The sequence below is a fragment of the Cupressus sempervirens genome, chromosome 7 (genome assembly GCF_028749045.1).
Source record: "Cupressus sempervirens isolate cs-2001-9-10 chromosome 7, ASM2874904v1, whole genome shotgun sequence".
Lineage (NCBI taxonomy): Eukaryota > Viridiplantae > Streptophyta > Pinopsida > Cupressales > Cupressaceae > Cupressus > Cupressus sempervirens.
The window spans coordinates 74,361,844-74,380,331 of record NC_143124.1 but is presented as its reverse complement, the minus strand read 5'-3'; the positions used below and the strand labels follow the sequence as shown (position 1 = coordinate 74,380,331).

At 38.4% G+C, this 18,488-nt stretch overlaps 1 pseudogene; it reads right to left on the bottom strand.

The window, feature by feature from the left end:
* Positions 1–252: 252 nt before the first annotated feature.
* LOC149545567 (disease resistance protein Roq1-like) lies at positions 253–15,805 on the bottom strand (annotated as a pseudogene).
* Positions 15,806–18,488: the final 2,683 nt, after the last annotated feature.

The following is an 18,488-nucleotide window of genomic DNA, read 5'->3' as shown; positions in this document are numbered from 1 at the left end:
ATTTAAATGTGATCTAGCATAACTTTCAATTACTTTGGGTTGGCAATCAATGACATTAGCTTGCGTATGACAGAAATCTTCACTATAATGTCTATTCCACCAAACTAGTGCGAATACATAAACCAATGAAAATATTAGCAGTTAAGGAGAACCACCCTAAATAAAATAAATAATGAAAGACACACAAATCCATTACAAAGCTTTACTGACCAAATTCAAGAAATCTAAGTTCCACCAATTGTATTTTTATGTTTAGAACAGCTGATCAACAATTCTACGTAGCAAATTTAGAGCTTTATATTTTTCCCCTTTATTTCGGGTCAGAGTCGCCTTGTACCCTTTCCTCACCATTACGTCTTCAGTTACTGCCTGGTCTGTAAAAGTATAATCGAAGGGAAAATAATAACCCTTGTCAAGAATGTATCTGTGTATTTCATCTGGGTCGGTAGTTATTGAGGCAATTAACCATTCTCCTTGACGCACCTCAAATTTCAGCCACGGATTTTGGTCACATCCTCCCATGAAGTCATTGATCAGATCTGCTGCAGTGGAATTCTTGACCACAACCACAGCGCACAAGATGATTGCACTCACCTCATCATCAGGGCAATTGTGATCTACACCAATTTGGATGACTGATTTGGCGCTAATGTGTCCCTCACAAAAGAAGCTTGCATTGACATTTGATTCTACTCCATCATCTGCTCTGCCAATTACTTGAATAAAATCCGACGGAAGCTTCTGCATGAAAAGTAAATAAATCTGCGCGTTAATCGAGATTATATTTGTTGGAAACAAAGGCAAAAATGACGCCAATGAAAAAGCCATCTATTGAAGAAAAGGAGTGGAAATCAATACCTCCATATTCAGAATGCAATTTCGAATTGTTTCACTGTTGCAGTAGAAGAGCTGCATTCGGTGAAATGACTCAAATTTTTGAGTACCCGTTATTTTCTGCATCTTCACACGACTGTCAATAGTAATTGTTTTCAGGCAACTCAGTCGGGCAAAACTCAACTCGTTGTTGAGCTCAAGGTTTGGACATTTATTGATAAGTAGATCTTCAACATCTGTACAATCACATATTCCTTCTACTGTTTGTAATTCTCTACAGCATTGCAGAGTCAGTTTCATGAGTGTTGTTGGTAGAGATATTTTCTTCAGCTTCGAACACTTATTCAAGAAGACCATCTTGAGCCAATGTAGACATGCAAGCTCTGACAAATTCTCAAGCCCTGGACAGTCGGAGATGATCAATTTTACAACATACTCCAAATTCTCAAGATTTACGTTCCTTACATTTTTACAATCCTTCACTTCAATACTCTTCAGCTGAGGACAATAAGAGATTCTTATTTTTCGAGGCAGTCCAATTGAACAAAACTTATTTCCTCAAGCTCAAGCTCTGGGCAGTTTTTAATTTGCAACTCTACTAGATTCCACAGATCAAATATTCCAACCAAGCTTTTTAGCATCTGACAATTAAGAATTGAAATATTTTGCAGAAAGGATAATTGAATAAAACTTATCTCCTCGAGCTTTCCACAATTTTCAAGTTTCAATTCTGCTAGCTTTATGAGATTAGATATTCCCGCTACACTCTTCAGAAATGAACAATTAGAATTTTTTTTTTTTTTGAGACAGCTAAGTTGAACAAGACTCAATTCCTTAATCTTTCGACACTCAGTGATGTTCAATTCCACTAGCTTCGTAAGATGGTCCATTCCTCTCACGAATCGCAGTTTCCTACAATCATGAATTTTAAAATCTTTGCAGACTTCCACCGACGATCTTCAAAGATCTCAAATTTCGAAGAGGAATCCATGGAGGAATGGTTGAGGGTGTCTTGTCAGGACGACCTTCCTCTCTCAACCACAGTTTCTGGTTCCCCCAGAAAGCATTTAATATATTCGAAAGAAAGCAAACACCTAAATCCGGGTTGAGTGAGAATTTTTTCAAATCCTGTTGATTCCCGCAATCACGGAAAAGTTTGAGATTTGCATTGTGTAAAAATATCATATTTCAAATGATACCAAAGATTCGAAACGTTGAGAACGCCAAAGGCGACGGGGATGATTCAGTTCGTCTGCCATTTGTCGTCCCAAGTCTCGCAAGTGGTCATGCATTCCCAGTACTAGCCTTTCTCCTCTGTAACCGTACCAGAAATAATAAGATTCTATTTCCTCAACCAAACATTTGTTCTTTAGTCTTATCAGTGCATGTTGAGCACTCCATCCTGATGCTTCCCACACGCTGATGGTATTTGTCTTGAATTCTCCTATGAAAAAACATGCGACATCCATGAAAATTTGTTTTTCCTCATCATCCAACATGTTAACGCTTATTCTTAATCTCTTGAGTATGTCTTGAGGCAAGGTCTTTTTAACTTTTTTCAATTCCAACTCCCAGAAGTTCTGATCTTGGCCATGAACATGACTGCCCAGGACTTGAAGAGACAGTGGCAAGCCGCCACACACTTGAACAAAGAGGTTAACTAGCTCTTTGTTGGAAATTAAATGTCAACGCCTGCAGGTTGTCTTCGAGCCCCACGCCCATTTACCCTATGAGGTCACCGTAGGCATCCATGAATGGCAGGTATTCATTTTTGGTTGGCGAGTTTGAAATTTGGACGTTGAGAGGGAAAGGAAGAATATGACAAAAGGAATGTTTCTAAATTTATTCATTCATCAAATGTAGATCAAGCAGATCAGAGAAAAGTTGCAGAGCTGAGCAGAGAAAGAAGAGGAAGAAAGTTTGTACCTGCAGTTGCACGTGTCTCCTCTGTTCATTCTGTGAGTTTGTTGTTATTTGGTTTTGTCCTGTTGAAGCAGTGATTGCTCCAGGCACCATTGTATGCAGCCATTAGAGTTGCAGGTTTAAAAGTTTATTGAAGTTTGAAGTATTATCAATTTAGGGTTATTTTAGGGTTTTTGGTTGAAGTCGAATGCTCCCAGATTTTGTAATAGTTTAGTGAAAGATTGAATAGAAAGCAAGCAAGCATACTTGAATCTATTGATCTTCCATTGTATGTGGCATTTGAGAAATTTGTTTGAAAGCTTAAAGCTTTGGCTCTCTAATTTTAATGGTGAACGCATTCACGTTGAAATCTCTTAAGTTATAATTTTTCAGTTGGAGCTGGGCTCACTCGGTATCTATTGTTGCCGAGCATTTCCTTTGTGAGCTGAGCATACTCAGCATTTGCTGTTGAGCTCCTCTTTGTGCCGAGTTCACTCGGCACTTGTTGCCTGTCACTCGACACCTTCAAGTGCCGAGCAAGTGCCGAGTAAATCTTGCACTCGGCACCTTCCTATGCCAAGCACTTTTCTTCAAGTGCCGAGCAACCTGCCACTCGGCACATTCACGTGCCGAGCAAAACTGGCACTCGGCAATTGTGAGTGCCGAGCAAACTTTTTAGGTTTAGGGTTAAGTTGTGAGTTTAAATTTTAATTGATATTTCTCACATGGTATCAGAGTTTTGAGGCCCCACATCCAAAGTGAGTTAGGGGATTTATCTTTCTTGGGATATTTGACATGGCAGGAGATGTAGGAAAGATATGACAGTAGCCACCATCATTTAATGGACAAAATTATGATACATTTGCAAAGAAGATGAAGACCATAATGGTTGCAAATGATTTGTGGGAGTTTGTGGTCAATAGATTCAATGATGTGACTGATTCAACTCAGTATGCTGCTCTCACAAATGCACAGAAGACTCATTTGAAGGAGTCAAGGAGGAAAGATGCAAATGCATTAAGTCTTATTGAAGCAGCAATGACAGAGTCTATATTCCCTAAGATTGCAGCAACAAATTATGCAAAGGAAGCATGGGATATTCTTAAGACAAACTTCAAGAGGACTAATAAAGTTCGTACTGTAAAGCTACAGAATATTAGGAGGGAGTTTGAGAACCTTCAGATGAAGGAGAATGAATCAGTTGCAGACTTCAGTTCAAGGACCTCCATTGTGATTAACCAATTGAAGTCAAATGGAGAAGACTATTAAGAGCAAAGGATAGTGGAAAAGATATTGAGGAGTTTACCTCATAAATATGACCATTTGGCCATGACAATAGAAGAGGCAAAAGACCTCACTATTTTGACAATGGATGAGTTGATGGGTTCTCTTCAAACCCATGAGCATAGGATCAACAGATCTACTTCTTCATCTTCCCAAGAGCAAGCATTCAAGGCTTAGAAAAATCCAAGAGGAAGGGGGAGAGGAAGAAATGGCTTAGGCAAGAACTCTAGAGGTAGAGGCCGAGGAAATGGAGGACAAAGAAATGCTGCAGCAAAAAGCTCAGGAAGAGCAGATGGAGTAAGTAGCTCACTAAATACTTCAAGAGGAGGTAAGAAAAAATACATCTCAAATAAGAGTAATGTAAAATGCTACTACTGTCATAAATATGGGCATTATGCAAATGAGTGTTAGAAGAAGCAGAATGATCAGTCAGGACAAGCAAATGTGGCTGATGTGAACATGGGAACTGGACCCAATGCTGCTACCTTCATCATGTGTAATGTTGGTGAAGAAGGAAGCCCTGAGGTTTGGTACCTCGACAATGGATGTAGCAACCACATGAGTGGCAATGAAACCTTGTTTTCATTCATTGACAAGAGTTTCAAATCTGAAATTAAAATGGGTAACAATGGAACCCTACCAGTTGTGGGCAAAGGATCTATTATGGTCCGCACCAAGAAATGTGAGAAAAAGGAAATACAAAATGTGTATTTTTCCCCTGGTATGAAGCACAATTTGATGAGCATTGGTCAGCTCATTCAAAATGGATACAAAGTGCTGATGGAGAATGACATGTGTGTCATTTAAGAAAAGGATGGTAGCAAGAACCTACTTGCAGCAGTTCAAATGACAAAGAAAAAAATGTTTCCCTTGAGGATTGAGACATGTTTCTCATCTCAAGTTTGTGCTGCACCTCCGACACAATCAGCTCTAAGGAGTGTAATTGAAGACCCCTAATAGCTATGGCACCTCAGGTATGGTCATCTTGGCTATGCTGGTTTAAATTTATTGTCAAATAAAAGAATGGTAGAAGGTTTGCCACATGTAGAAAATTCTTGTGACAAGTGTGAGGCTTGTATTTGGGTAAGCAACATAGGCTTCCCTTTAATTCTAGAAATTCTAGGAGGGCTAGATATCTATTAGAGTTAGTGCATACTGACCTAGTCGGTCCTATGTAAGTTACTTCCATTGGGGGGAGTACTTATTTTATGACATTTATTGATGATTTCAATCATAGGACATGGGTGTATTTCTTAAAGAATAAATCTGAATCATTTGATAAATTTGTAGAATTTAAAGCCCAGGTTGAAAGAGAATGTGGACACTATATCAAGGTCCTTAGATTAGATAAAAGAGGGGAGTATACCTCCAATTCTTTTGTAAACTTTTGCAAGAAACATGGCATTAAGAAAGAGTTCACAGCCAGCTATACACCACAACATAATAGAGTGGCTGAAAGAAAGAATAGGACTATTGTTGAAATGGCAAGGACCATGATGAAAGAGAAAGGTCTCCCAACTGAATTTTGGGGAGAGGCTGTGGCAACAACAGTTTACCTAATTAATAGGTGTCCTACAAAGGCAGTCCATGATAGAATTTCAATGGAAGCATGGTCACGAAGAAGATGGACAGTTGAACACTTAAGGGTGTTGTTGCATATGCACATGTGCCTAAAGAGCAAAGGTAGAAATTGGATGACAACAGAAATAAAAACTACATGCAAATATAACCAATAACAAAAATAATAGAACACACAGAAATGAACACAAGGCACCAAGATTTAACGTGGTTCACCCAATCCCTGGGCTACATCCACCAAACAGCAAGTCCGATCTTATTACAATCCAGTGATTACAACCTGATTACAATCCGTAATCCCTTACAGCTCAATACCGCCGCAAGAACCAATTTCGTATCACCACATATCAAAAATACCCAACCCTAAGCCCTTTTTATAAAAGTATGTACAGTACTTTCCTGATCAGTCACCACAATCTAACAATCTCCCACTTGGAGACTGATCCTGTAGCAATACAACTACCGCATGGGGCTCCCACTGGATCAAACCACCCTGGACTCTGCTGTTCTTTTATTCACATTTAGTCTAAAAGACCAACTGAAGCTGAAGAGGAGTTCAGCTTCTCCCTTGTGACAACCTTTGTCAACATATCTGCTGGATTTTCATTGGTATGTATCTTCTCCAGCTTTAACTGTCCATCCTCCAAAACTAACCGAATGAAATGGTACCGCAACTGTATGTGTTTGGTCTTAGAATGCAGAGCTGAATTCTTAGCAAGATGAATGGCACTCTGACTATCTGTGAACAAATAATTATCCTTCTGAGGATGTCCCAATTCTTCCAAGAAGAACTGAAGCCATATCATCTCTTTGGCGGCCTCTGTAGCAGCAACATACTCTGCCTCTGTAGTGGAGAGAGCATTAATCTTCTGTAGCCTAGAAACCCAGCTCACGGCTGCCCCACCAACAGTAAAGACATAACCTGTAGTACTCCGCCTGGTATCAATATCCCCAGCCAAATCTGAGTCAACATAGCCCTGTAAATCAGTAGTGGAGCCCCCAAAGTGTAAACACTTATTGGATGTTCCTCTCAAATATCTGAGAATCCACTTGACAGCATTCCAATGCTCAAAACCTGGATGACTCATATACCTGCTAACAACTCCCACTGCATGTGCAATATCTGGCCTAGTGCATACCATAGCATACATCAAACTTCCTACAGCTGAAGCATAGGGTACCTTGGACATCTTATCCTCCTCTTCCTGTGTCTTGGGACACATCTCCTTAGTCAATTTCAAATGACCAGGTAAAGGTGTGCTGACAGCTTTAGCATTCTCCATAGAGAAACGTTGCAACACCTTCTCAACATAATCAGCTTGAGATAGCGTCAATGTTCTGTTCTTCCTATCTCTGCAAATCTTCATACCAAGGATTTGTTTTGCTGCCCCCAAATCCTTCATAGCAAATGCATGTGCTAATTGGCGTTTCAGCCCCTTAATATGATCCATGTTAGACCCAGCTATAAGCATATCATCAACATATAGACATAAAATAATATAGCTATCATCATCCAACCTCTTAAAATAAACACAGTAATCTGAATGACACTTGTTATATCCATGCTCATGCATAAAACTGTCAAATTTCAGATACCATTGCCGAGGTGCTTGTTTCAGGCCATATAAACTTTTTTTCAATTTGCACACTAAGTTCTCCTTACCTTTGACCTCAAAACCCTGTGGCTGAGCCATATATATTTCTTCATCCAAATCACCATGAAGAAAGGCTGTTTTAACATCCATCTGCTCTAAATGCAAATCTTCAGTAGCCACAAGACTTAAAACAGTACGAATAGAAGTCATTTTAACAACAGGAGAAAATATTTCATCAAAATCAATTCCTTTTTTCTGTGCAAATCCTTTTACAACTAACCTGGCCTTAAATCTTTTCTTACCTCCTTCCTCTTCTTTCAACCTGTAAACCCATTTATTCTGTAAAGCCTTTTTACCTGCAGGCAACTTGCACAAATCCCATGTCTTATTTTTCAGCAAAGAGTCCATTTCATCTTTCATTGCAAACTCCCACTGAATCTTAGTATCCACCTGCACAGCTTCATCATAACTTTCAGGTTCACCAGCATCAGTAAGTAAAATAGAATACAAAGAGGGAGAAAACCTTTGTGGAGGTCTAATTGGCCTTGTTGACCGTCTAACATTCACTGGTGTATGTGGTATTTGTTGTTGCGGTTGTTGCACATCATGAGGAATGGCTGGAACATTAGCTTTTGGAGTATCATCCAACACTACATAATCATCTTCTTTCTTCTCATGTTGCTGCAACAGATCTTTGTACAACACTTTTTCATTGAATATGACATCCCGGCTTCTTATAATTTTATGATTTTCAAAATCCCAAAGCCTATAAAAAAATTCATTAATGCCATATCCAACAAAGACACATTTCTTTGATTTAGCTTCTAGCTTGGTTCTATTTTCAGAGTTTATATGAGCAAAAGCTTCACAACCGAAGGTCTTGAGAAAAGAATAACTCACCTTCTTACCAGTCCATGCTTCCTCTGGAATACCACAGTCCAAAGGAGTAGAGGGACCTCTATTAATCAAATATACTGCAGTATTGACAGCCTCCGCCCACATGTGTAAGGGCAACCTAGCATGCAACCTCATGCTCCTTGCGCGCTCCATTATAGTCCTGTTCATGCGTTCAGCCACTCCATTTTTCTGTGGAGTCCTTGGAACAGTTTTTTGTCTACGAATACCATTAGTGGAGCAATAATCTTCAAATTCATGACTGTAATACTCACCACCATTATCAGATCTGAGACATTTTAGTTTCTTACCAGTCTCATTTTCAACCAAGCATTTCCATTTCTTAAAAGTTTGAAATACATCAGATTTCTGTCTAAGGAAATAAACCCATACTTTTCTAGTTGCATCATCAATAAATGTAACATAATAATGAGAGCCACCAAGGGAAGATACCTGAACCGGTCCCCATACATCTGTATGCACAAGCTCTAATTTCTTCTTTTTGTTTTCCTTCCCTGTCTTTACAAAACTCACTCTCTTTTGTTTTCCATACACACAACTTTCACAGAAATCCATATTCACACATTTTAGACCTGGTAAAACTTTCCTTGAATGAAGTACTTTCATACCTTTCTCACTCATGTGCCCAAGTCTATTGTGCCACAACACTGTATCAGAATCCACAGCAGCTATTTGTTCTCCCTGCTCATCTGCAGTAATTGTTCCTGAATATTCATTTTTCTCTGAAACAATCAAAGTAGAAGGAACAATATGACCTGTACAAAGATATAAGGTGCCTACTTTCACACCTCTTGCTACTACAAGGGAACCTTTTGAAACCTTCTAATTTTTATCATTAAAAGTAACTACACAACCCTCATCACCGAGTTGCCCTGCTGAAATTAAATTTCTACTTAGTTTTGGAACATGTCTTACCTCATGTAGTAGCCAATGATTCCCATTCTGCAACTTAATCTTAATTTTTCCCTTTCCAACAATCTGACAGGGTTCATTATCCCCCAAATAAAAAAGCCCAAAATCCCCTTGGACATAATCAATGAAATAACCTCTATGAGGTGTAGCATGAAAAGAAGCACCAGAATCTAAAACCCATGAATCATCAACACTCTCTAAAGACAGAAGCAAAGCATCCTCTTCGGATTTATTACTTACCACATTTGCCTCTTTGTCTCCATCTGATTTATCTCCTTCATTTTTCTTTCGAGTCCAGCAATCTTTCTTTTTGTGCCCTGGTTTCCCACAGTACCAGCAATCATTTGGTCCTCTTGATTGAGACCTCCTCCCCTTTGACTTTCCTCTTGATTTCCCACGATTTCCAGAGTTACTTCCTCTTTCAGTCATTCTGCCCCTGCTTTGTGCATTTAGAGCACTTCCTGATGTAGATCCACCTGAGGATTTTCTACGAGTTTCCTCACTTAAAATAACACCGATCACATCATCATATTTTAGGGTACTAGATCCAGGAACAGAATTACTCACCACCATTACCAAGCCATTCCAGCTTTCAGGCAAAGAACACAAAATCAAGAGAGCCCTAATTTCTTTATCAAAATTGATACCCACAGAAGATAATTGACTAGTAATAGTATTAAAGTCATTTAAATGATCTGCAACAGATCCACCTTCTGCCATTTTCATATTAAATAAACGCTTCATGAGAAATACCTTATTTGAAGCGAAGGGCTTTTCATACAGTGTCGCTAGGGTTTTCATCAAATCTTCTGTCGTCTTTGCTTTTGTAATATTAAATGCCACCGATGGTGCCAAGCATAACCGAATGCTTCCAAGTGCCTTTCTGTCCAAAAGATCCCATTCAGCCTCTGACATAGTTCGCTGATTCTTGGCTTTTCCTTCCAACGGCTTCCACAAATCCTTCTGATATAAATAGTCTTCCATTTGCATCTTCCATAACTGAAAGTTCTGCCCATTAAACCTATCAACCCTTAGCTTACCATCATCTGCCATTGCTCCCACTCAACCGTGAGACTCCCACTTAACCGTGAGACTTTCCTGCAGAGGATAACTGAGAAACAACTAGGCTCTGATACCACTTGTTAGGATAAACCACGGACAGAAATAAAAACTACATGCAAATATAACCAATAACAAAAATAATCGAACACACATAAATGAACACAAGGCACCAAGATTTAACGTGGTTCACCCAATCCCTGGGCTACGTCCACCAAACAGCAAGTCCGATCTTATTACAATCCAGTGATTACAACCTGATTACAATCCGTAATCCCTTACAGCTCAATACCGCCGCAAGAACCAATTTCGTATCACCACATATCAAAAATACCCAACCCTAAGCCCTTTTTATACAAGTATTAAACTGCTTTAGGGTTATAACATGTCGGCCATATGTCGGCCATAATATGTCGGCTACCATGTCGATGTCGGCTACTTCCAAAAAAAAAATTTTTCGGGCCCCACTATTTATGAAGTATGTACAGTACTTTCCTGATCAGTCACCACAATCTAACAGAACCTACTTGCAGCAGTTCAAATGACAAAGAACAAAATGTTTCCCTTGAGGATTGAGACATGTTTCTCATCTCAAGTTTGTGCTGCACCTCTGACACAATCAGCTCTAAGGAGTGTAATTGAAGACCCCTAATAGCTATGGCACCTCAGGTATGGTCATCTTGGCTATGCTGGTTTAAATTTATTGTCAAATAAAAGAATGGTAGAAGGTTTGCCACATGTAGAAAATTCTTGTGACAAGTGTGAGGCTTGTATTTTGGGTAAGCAACATAGGCTTCCCTTTAATTCTAGAAATTCTAGGAGGGCTAGATATCTATTAGAGTTAGTGCATACTGACCTAGTCGGTCCTATGTAAGTTACTTCCATTGGGGGGAGTACTTATTTTATGACATTTATTGATGATTTCAATCATAGGACATGGGTGTATTTCTTAAAGAATAAATCTGAATCATTTGATAAATTTGTAGAATTTAAAGCCCAGGTTGAAAGAGAATGTGGACACTATATCAAGGTCCTTAGATTAGATAAAGGAGGGGAGTATACCTCCAATTCTTTTGTAAACTTTTGCAAGAAACATGGCATTAAGAAAGAGCTCACAGCCAGCTATACACCACAACATAATAGAGTGGCTGAAAGAAAGAATAGGACTATTGTTGAAATGGCAAGGACCATGATGAAAGAGAAAGGTCTCCCAACTGAATTTTGGGGAGAGGCTGTGGCAACAACAGTTTACCTAATTAATAGGTGTTCTACAAAGGCAGTCCATGATAGAATTTCAATGGAAGCATGGTCACGAAGAAGATGGACAGTTGAACACTTAAGGGTGTTGTTGCATATGCACATGTGCCTAAAGAGCAAAGGTAGAAATTGGATGACAAAGGTGCGAAATGCATTTTCACAAGGTACAGCCTAGAATCAAAGGCATACAAATTGTATGACCCATTGAACAACAAGATGATGCTTTTAAGAGATGTGAAATTTCTTGAAAATTAGTCTTGGTATGGTTCAATTGATGAGTCACCAAGCACTTCTAGTAAAGTGCCAATTATGAATGAAGAAGATGTTGATGAACAACAAGAAGAAGGAGCAAATAGAAGAAAAGGCAAGCAGATTCAGACTTTACCGAGCTCCTCTAGGCATGATCGAGTGTCAGTGCCGAGTACCAGTGAAGACCGAGCTGGTCGACAAAGCAACAGCAGTGAAGATTCTAATCCCACACTCTCCTCCTTGTTACCAAGAAAGACCAAGAGTCTTAGGGAGATATCCCAAGATGAAAGGTATGAAGATTATAATGAGAGTGTTAATTTTACATTATTCTCTCATAGTGATCTAGTATATTTTGAGGAAGCTATTAAGGAGAAGAAATGGTGTAATGCCATGAATGAGGAAATAGATGCCATAGAAAGAAATGAGACATGGGAGCTAACTAAATTGCCTCCCAAGAAAAATGTGATTGGAGTGAAATGGGTGTATAAAACCAAATGCAATGCTGAAGGCAAGATTGATAGGCATAAGCTAAGGCTGGTAGTCAAGGGCTACAAACAACAATATTGAAGAGACTATGATGAGACCTATGCCCCTATTGCAAGAATGGAAACCGTGCATGCTATCATAGCAATTGTAGCTCAGCATAAGTGGAAGGTATTTCAAATGGATGTGAAGTCCACCTTCCTAAATGGTGTATTGAAAGAAGAAGTGTATGTGGAGCAGCCACCTGGTTATGAAGTTGCAAGTGAAGAGAACAAAGTATATAGATTGAAGAGAGCTCTTTATTGGCTCAAGCAAGCTCCAAGGGCATGGTACAGTAGGATTGACTTATATTTGATGAGCAATGGCTTTAGCAAAAGCAATGGTGAACCCACTCTTTACATCAATGCAGCAGATGGTAATGTATTGATTGTTGTCTTGTATGTAGATGACTTGATTTTTACTAAAAATGACAAGGCTCTAATTGGTGAATTTGAAGAGGCCATGAAAAGTGAATTTGAAATGACAGACTTAGGTCTTTTGAAGTACTTTCTAGGCATAGAAGTAAAACAAATGCATGATGGCATCTTCATCTCTCAAGAAAAGTATGCAAGGCAGATCTTGGAGAGATTTCAAATGCAAAACAGTAAGGCAGCCCCCACACCAACAACAATAGGTCTAAAGTTGAGCAAGGAAGACTAGCAAAAGAGTGGATCAAACATTATACAAGAGTATTGTTGAAAGTCTAATGTATTTGACTGCAACTCGGCCAGACCTAATGCATGCATTAAGTTTGATTTTCAAATTTATGGAAACACCAAAGGATTCCCATTGGCAAGTGGGAAAAAGGATTTGGAATTTTATATACTGCAAATGATGATTTCAAGTTTGTGGGATACACAGATAGTGATTGGGCTGGAAGTTTAGATGATAGGAAGAGCACTTCCGGATACATGTTTCATATGGGATGGGGTGCAATTTCATGGGCATCCAAGAAGCAACCTATTGTTGCTCAATCTATAGCAGAGGCTGAATACATTGCAGCAAATGCAATAACATGTCAAGTAATTTGGTTAAGGAGGATCTTGATAGATTTGAATGAAAGGCAAGAGGATGGAATCAAAATTTATTGTGACAACATCTCATCTATTGTATTGTCCAAGAATCTAGTCTTCCATGGGAGAAGCAAACATATTGAGATTAGATATCACTTCATCAGAGAGTTGGTGGAGAATGGGGATATCAAGATGGATTTTTGCAAGTCTGAGCAACAGCTTGCAGACATTTTCAAAAAGCCATTAGGCATTGGAACTTTTGTACACTTAAGAGAGAGTCTTAGTGTAGTTGATTTGGATCAACTTTGATCTTTGTTTGTTTGGCTCGGGACAAAAGGGGAGTGTTAGAAATTAAACGTCAATGCTTGTAGGTTGTCCTTGAGCCCCATGCCCATGTGCCCTGTCACGTCACCGTAGGCGTCCATGAACGACAGGGATTCATTTTTGGTAGGTGAGAGTTTGAAATTTGAACATTGAGAGGGAAAGGAAGAATATGACAAAAGGAATGTTTCTACATTCATTCATTTATCAAGTGCAGATTAAGCAGATCAGAGAAAAGTTGCAGAACTGAGCAGAGAAAGAAGAGAAAGAAAGTTTGTGCCTGCAGTTGCACGTGTCTCCTCTGTTCATTCTGTGAGTTTGTTGTTATTTGGTTTTGTCCTGTTGATGTAGTGATTTCTCCAAGCACCATTGTATGCAGCCATTAGAGTTGCAGGTTTAAAAGTTTATTGAAGTTTGAAGTATTATCAATTTAGGATTATTTTAGAGTTTCTAGTTGAAGCCAAATGCTCCCAAATTTTGTAATAGTTTAGTAAAAGATTGAATAGAAAGAAAACAAGCATACTTGAATCTATTGATCTTCCCTTGTATGTGGCATTTGAGAAATTTGTTTAAAAGCTTAAATCTTTGGCTCTCTGGTTTTAATGGTGAATGCATTCACATTGAAATCTCTTAAGTTATAATTTCTCAGTTGGAGCCGGGCTCACTCGGCATCTATTGTTGCTAAGCATTTTCTTTGTGAGCTGAGCATACTTGGCATTTTTTGCCGAGCTCCTCTTTGTGCCGAGTTCACTCAGCACCTGTTGCCTGTCACTCGGCACCTTCAAGTGCCTAGCAAGTGCCGAGTAAATCTAGCACTCGACACCTTCCTGTGCCAAGCACTTTTCTTCAAGTGCCGAGCAACCTGCCACTCGGCACATTCACGTGCCGAGCAAAACTAGCACTCGGCAATTGTGAGTGCCGAGCAAACTTTTTAAGTTTAGGGTTAAGTTGTGAGTTTAAATTTTAATTAATATTTCTCACACTCTTCCCATCCACTGGACGGATAAGATTGGCAAAAAGCATGCCAACAGAAAAGCTCCTTCATGTCATCTGTATCCAATCCTCTCAAATGATAACAAACACTGATTCCTGCATCTATGAGAAATCCTACATCACGAGTTGTGACGATTACCATACTATTGCCGGATTTATCCAACATTTCTTTGATCAATAGGTTAGCTAACTGATCCAGGTGATCAATATCATCTACAACAATTAGGAAACTCAAATCAGCGCTCCTTTGGATATAAGAGCCGAGATGGCTTTTGCCATCATCTACGCTTGTAAAGTTTAGAATATCTTTTACACCAAAGAGATCTCCGAGGAGCTTCATTTGCAACGAAGGCAGATTGCATTTCACACAGGCTTCTCGTACATCAAACAAAAAACTCGAGCAACAATAATCTGAGCGTTTTCGATTGAAATATTCTTTGGATAGAGTTGTTTTTCCCACCCCACCCATGCCAAAAATACCAACAAACTTAGACTTCTCTTGTACACTTTTGCTCATCCTACAGTGACTTTCAAAATCTTGTGCAAGCTTATCACTGCACTGGTTTTGAAATTGTTTTAAAAGCTTAGGAAGTCCTACCGGATATCTGGCAACATATAAAGATCTCCTCTTTTCTATTTCCTTTCGCAATGCTGATATTATGTTCTCGTAGTCACTGAAACTATATACAAAGAAGACACATTCGATAAGAAACAATAGTCGCTAGTTTTAAAGAAGGAAAAACTTATACTAAGCTGATCAAATAGCGAATACACGGAAGCATAAGAAACTTTTACTTGTTGATCCTTTCGCCAGCAATAAATGAAACTGATTGGAGGGCTGCCTTCCAGTCCTCGAGCTTTTCCATGTACCTCTTCTTATTTTCATACTCGATAAATGTGCTACCATACAGTCCCTTTTCTATATGGCGCAACACGGAAGGCTCCACTTCAAAGAAAAGGGGAATAATCCTAGCTTTTCTCGGCAACATGAGAACCAGCTCCTCCAAACACCATGGGGACTCTGCATATCCTTTGGAGAAGATAGCAATGTGAACTGCAGCAAAACGGATGGCTGTCTCAATGGTGGATGGAAAGGAAACTCCAAGTTCTTTCTCTTCCAAATTGAGAAATGCCCTTATATTTTACCTTCTCTAAAGATTTGTAAAGCTAAAGAGCCAGAGTACTTTTCACATCAGGGCCTCTGTGGTTGATGAAGACATCATATATTCTTGAAGATTCAGAAACCCTCATCCTCTTATATGGAGGTTCGATTCCAAAGAAAGCTGCACTATTTTTACCTTGTTTGTGGGACGAGGAAGTAGCCATCCTAGAAAAAGCATCTTCTCTCGGAGGTGAGGAAGAAGATGCCATGAATGTGAAATAAGATAATTGGGTTAGAAACCCTAGTTAAAACAAGATAGGCCGTTAGGTTTGGGGAAAGGAGGACTGAATTGAAGTCAAGTAGAGCGTACATATAAATAGACTATGTCAACGAATGTTCCTAGAAACAACTAGGAATAGAAAGAACACGTTCCTGCAAATAATGGTCGAAAGCAATGAGGAACGAAAACATCTAAAACATAAACTAAAACTTGTGATATTGCTATTAGGATTTAGCTATGTGATTTTGAGTCAAATTCATTGACCCATGTTTCATGAGTAATGATTCAACATGGATCTAGGTGATGCTCATAGGGGTGAAGCACCGGAACTTCCCGGGAGGTCACCTATCCCAATACTACTCCAGCCTAAGCACGCTTAACTACAAAGTGTCCTCCATGTTTAAACGCAAAGCTTGCAACCCCATTTGCAAAACCTTCACCAAGTGTTGTGCCTTATGAACCATTCATTAGAAAGACCCTTAAGCTCATCAATTGATAATTATGAGATAATTTCCATAGCAAGTCAAATTGTGATATTGCTATCAAGATTTAACTGTGTGATTTTGACTCAAACTCATTGACCCATGTTTCATGAGTAGTGATTCAACATGAATCTTTATAAGTAGTGATTCAACATGAATCCATCTCTCATGAGAATAAATGGAACACTTAGCACTCATTGGATCTAGGTGATGCTCACAGGGGTGAAGCACCGAGACTTCCTGGGAGGTCACCCATCCTTGTACTACTCCAGCCTGAGCATACTTAACTATGGAGTTTCCTCCATGGTTAAACCCAAATCTTGCAACCCTATTTGCAAAACCTTCACATAAAATGTCAATCCTAAAAAGGGTGACAATTTTTTTTGTTTTTCAAAACTCCCATCCATGGCATCTTCTCCCTTAAATACTTGTGATAAGGAATAGAAGTTGGAAGTAGGGAATACACACATCAACCATATAAAATTCACAAGAAGACCATACAAAAGTTATGAAAAATAATTGAAGAGAGAGAATGTCAATTAGGGGTGAATAGATAACGAAAAAAGGGAAGGGGCTTTTATAGTTGACAATACCAGTTATAGTTTTTGCGTTAACAAATGGTGATAGTGATATGGGCCTACCTCATATTCTTTCTCAGAAGGAAAGCTATTATGTTACAACAAGTTTATCTTGTTGAAGATGATGGAGAAATTATCAAGTAAATAAATGGAAAATAAAGCAACATTGATCGCATGATGTGAAAATATCGTGGAATCTTATCTGCTTGTCTAATTTCTTTATTTGTTTTTTTTTCTTCTTTGCATTAGATACATATGACCATCATTCGACCACCAACAAAAAAAGTGAAGATATTGAAGTCAACCCTTCCAAACTCGTTCAACTCAATATTTTCCATGCAGATTTGTCGAATTACAATACTTTATCTATTTATGAGAATTTACTTAGATTTATAATTAAGTGTATTGAGTGTCATTTAATAATGCATATCTCCCACCATGCAAGATTTTCAAATAGCATGATATTCATTTTATTGTATTTCTTTTAGATATTGTAAGGAGGAATTTTATATAGTGACGAAAAATTGCATTTGGAATTGATCTTTTCATAATTAACATGTTTCCACTAATTTTTTTGTATTTCCAATATCTCTTCTAGAGACTATTGGAGAGGACCATCTTTAGATAAATACATGCTATGGTGATGGGCTTGCATAGTTAGTCATCTCCTCTCATCTACAAAAACATATTTCAATACTATTTTCAATGTTTTCTGAACTCTCTAATTTATAGAATTGAAAAAGGAGTTAAGGTGAATCAATCTAGATAAAAATAGAAGTGAATATCTCTATGAATGGGTCAAATGGTTAGCAAGGCTTCATGCGAAATATATTTCTATTAAAAACCCAAGGATAATATTATAGCACCATTTCTTTATATATAATGATTTCAACACAAGTATGAAAAATGCATATGCATAAACAAAATGGTAATCTTTCATCCTAATTGTCTTTCCAATTAGATGTTGTACAATTTGAAAAGTCAATATATTTGAAATTGATCTTGTAATTTAATTCATATATTTCAAGTATAAAACCCTCAACCTAAATCTTTGAAATGCACAGACAATTTTTATGTGAAGTAAAATGTAGGAAAATGAGTTACAACAATTGGAAATAGAGCTAACAATAATTCATTGAGAAGAGAGGGGTCTATGGAAAGGGACACTAGAGATGGCACTGGGAAAGTTGATTTTCTTTTTCATGAGCACCATGAAGAGGATTACTAATGTGCGTGACTTCCAAGAAGGGAATATGTTGATAAGAATCATTTAAGTATGGGCTAGGGTTGTTCTGGGAAGGAGGACACGCCAAACATAATGGAGATCCCCTTCAGTAGCATGCACAACTCTAGTGTAGCTTAATAGGAAATGAGAAATATTGAAATCACCAAAAATACCAAAGGTATCAAAGGATAGAGGATGAGTCAAGTAAAAACCATTGAGCATGTTCTCTTGTGATGCAAGAAAGAGGTGTAGAATCCAAAGGATATCATACTATCCTTTCATATAACCAATTCAAGACTAGGGTAGAGGTGAAATGGTCTTTTCCACACACCAACTTCACCCTCTAAAACTTTCCCTATCTTCCAAGTAGTTTAAAACCTTCCACAA